The sequence below is a fragment of the Acromyrmex echinatior genome, chromosome 11 (assembly GCF_024713525.1).
Source record: "Acromyrmex echinatior isolate Ae372 chromosome 11, ASM2471352v2, whole genome shotgun sequence".
Classification (NCBI taxonomy): domain Eukaryota; kingdom Metazoa; phylum Arthropoda; class Insecta; order Hymenoptera; family Formicidae; genus Acromyrmex; species Acromyrmex echinatior.
The window spans coordinates 800,291-803,581 of record NC_141862.1 but is presented as its reverse complement, the minus strand read 5'-3'; the positions used below and the strand labels follow the sequence as shown (position 1 = coordinate 803,581).

The 3,291-nt window shown below is 29.5% G+C and overlaps 1 pseudogene across 1 annotated transcript; it reads left to right on the top strand.

Annotated features, from left to right (window-relative positions):
* Window positions 1–1,557: 1,557 nt before the first annotated feature.
* Window positions 1,558–3,041, top strand: LOC105143031 (uncharacterized; annotated as a pseudogene). Its single transcript, XR_015546628.1, has 6 exons — window positions 1,558–1,582; window positions 1,712–1,841; window positions 2,053–2,102; window positions 2,185–2,194; window positions 2,377–2,580; window positions 2,714–3,041. The product of XR_015546628.1 is annotated as an uncharacterized LOC105143031 (transcript).
* Window positions 3,042–3,291: the final 250 nt, after the last annotated feature.

Genomic DNA, 3,291 nt, shown 5'->3' with positions numbered 1-3,291 from the left:
CGCAAAAAGTAAAAATTTTTTATATGTATATGTGTACATGTATTGCATTCAATACATGCATTCATACATAAAATTTTTCACTTTTCACGTTTTCGCTCTAGAAAAAAAGTTACATAATTAATATCTAAGAGGAAAGAAGAGGAAGAAAGATAAACTGATGCAAAAGTTCAGTCAAAAAAAGAACAGACCTATTGGATGAACAACAAGAATAAAACGATATATGGAAAGTTCGTTCGCATCGCAAGCTCTACCTTTCTCTCTCGCACAGATGTTGACAAGAGAGAAAGGTATTCTTCACCTCGGTACAGCATAGACAATTTCCCTTCCAGTAGAATGTGTTGTAAGAAATATTTAGGATACCTTCCACCGCCGAGATACTATTAAAGACTGTCGGCCCTGGGCAAATTTTCGTGACTATCAATGGGACCTGGGGGGCTTTTTCAATTATCTCGGAGATAATTGAAGAACGACGTTACCAACAATTAATAACAATTTATGATTATTAACATAAATATTTCAACTTTAAGTATCTCGTTGGTTCTCATCTAAAATTAAAAAAAAATTTATTCATTCGATACGTTTTCATTTAAGGGGATCTAAAGCCTTCTATATTATCGATTAAATCGTACACATATTAATACGTGTTTGTGAGATGAGATTCATGCCGAGAATGATAAAAAATTTCGAAATTGAAAGCTTAAAAAAAATTCAATTTTGAAATTTTTGGTCGTCTCGGTGTTAACTTCACTTTGCAGACACTTATTAATGCGTATACTTTAATACTGGAAAAAGATTTTCAAATCTATAAAAGAGGAAAAAAGTAATTATTATATATACAAAAATTATGATTAGTCGGTAATACAGACGGCTTTAAGATCTCCTTAATTATTGTCGAGAATATTCATGCTGACATGTTGCCATCAATTTGTCATCGCAAGAATTCGAATTTCATTGAGTTCAACGGCAGACGTAATGCTGTCTGATCTTATCCTAAGTTTGTCGAAATTCATGCAACGTTTTCGGGAACATGTTAGCAAATACACTACATTTGTGGGATTATTCATATAAAAAGTTTTTCGCAATTAAAGCAGAACAAGCCATTCATGTACAAAAGTTTTTTGCAATTAAAGTAGAACAATTTATAATAACATCAAAATTATCTTAAATCTATTTGTTCCACAGAATATCATAAAATACTCGTAATTAAAGAATTCTCAAATCGTTTGATCTGTTGACTGAAGTATCCAAATGTTCCTAGCTTTTTCATCTGGCGGGACTACTTATTGACGTTCGAATTTTTTTATATTTTTTTATATTCTTTTATATTTTTTTATACTTTGACACTTCACCATTGGGTTTTTTAATCTTGTATGCGTTATTCTTTATTCATTAATGTGAGATTGTATTTCTGCGTTGTAACACTAAAGAAGGCTTTGTAAGCCGAAACGTCTGTTAATTACATTAATTTAAAGTTAATTTAATTATAACTCGAAATAAGCCATGACATTATGTTAATTTTTTAAGAAAATATACGAGCATTTTTTATTCCATTTTAAAATGGGATTTATCTACGTTTACAAGGGTATAACAGTAGTGGCAAAAATGTCTTATCGCATCATCATAAGTTTTTTCTACAAAGAACAAGTCACAGACCTGTATATATGAAACACCGCGAACTATTACTGCTTTTGTATTGCAAAATTATCCCCAGTCCAATCTATTTATAAAGGCACAGCAATATCTAATAACGGCTACAGAGCAATAATATTTACAAGTGATAATTTACTTGATTATATGGCAACAACCACGAAAATTTATAATACATAGATGGTACATTTTCAGTGAGTAATGTTCTAAATTCAAAATATGATATTATTTTATATAAAGTATTTTATGTAAAGTTCTACATCAGTTGCAACAAGCTTGTGATCAACTTATCAATGACTAATGTAGAACTAGCCTAAGAACTATTACAATACAATAAAAATAATACAGAAGGGATACTGAAATTTGTCACTTGCTGAAAATATATTTATATATTTGTATATTTAGGTTGTTGCCAGAACACTGTCCTTTGCGCAATTATATACTAATTATATTGGGTCATTTAAAAAGTATCCGCGGTTTTTTCATTCAAAAATTGAACAAAAAACCGCGGATACTTTTTAAATGACCTAATATAAGATACATGGACGCGATAAGGTGATTGTAAAATGCTATAAAATTTACAAATTTGATAGCTTTATAATTATTTCTTTGTAACATATTTTAGTAACAATTAATGTCAAAAGATTTCTAAACATTATATTTAATTATTGTTTACATAATATAAACAATTTCACACTTCTAAACATTAATTTGTTTTTTATTTATTAGGATATAGCTATCCTTTTCATATTGTGTGAGAAATATATACTGGATTTGTACAGTGTAATTTGGCAAAAAGTGAAAGAAGTCAGTCCGGATGCGCTGCAAAGAATACAATTGATTGTCAGTGATTATGAATATGCGGCTATGAAGACTGTAAGGGAGATCTTCCCAGAAGCACAACTAATCGACTATTGGTTTCATTTCAGTCAGGTGTGTATATAATATCTGATATAGAATAACAAAGAATTTAGAAATGTATATACTATTGTATATTTTTTATAAAACTATTTATTGTTACATAATCCACAATTATTTTTTGATTATTGTTTGATCTTTTATATAGATCGTTCTAAAATGTTAGAACGTCCTATTAACGGTAGCACCTAGAAAAGTTCTCGACCTTACTATGGCCTTATCGTTAACACAAGCCGATGCGTTCGAAACAGGATTACAAATAATTCAAGAAGTTGATATGACATCTATAGAATATTGGACTGTGTTACAATTCACGTACTTGGTTTCCTTTGAAACAATATGTCTCCGTATTTGGCATGCCTAAACGGATGAACAATTTTGCGGAGTTTCCACAATACGAATTTTCACAAATTTAATGGAATTCATCCCTATATTTGGCAATTTTTTCGTATGTATTGCTTATTATCGCAATAAATTGTAAATCTCGAGCGTGTAATATCGATACATTTCATTAATATAATTTGTTTATCCTTTTGTAAATAATTTAGATGAATTAGTAATCGATTAAAAGACAAATATTGCAAGGTTAACAGAAGGACATAATGTAAAGATAACATGCATACGTAAAGATATCATGCATGACATAAGTAATAAATACATTACAGAAGCACAAACCCGTTTGGGAAAGTAAATCATATTTTCTTTTTAAGCAGATTTATTGAATTA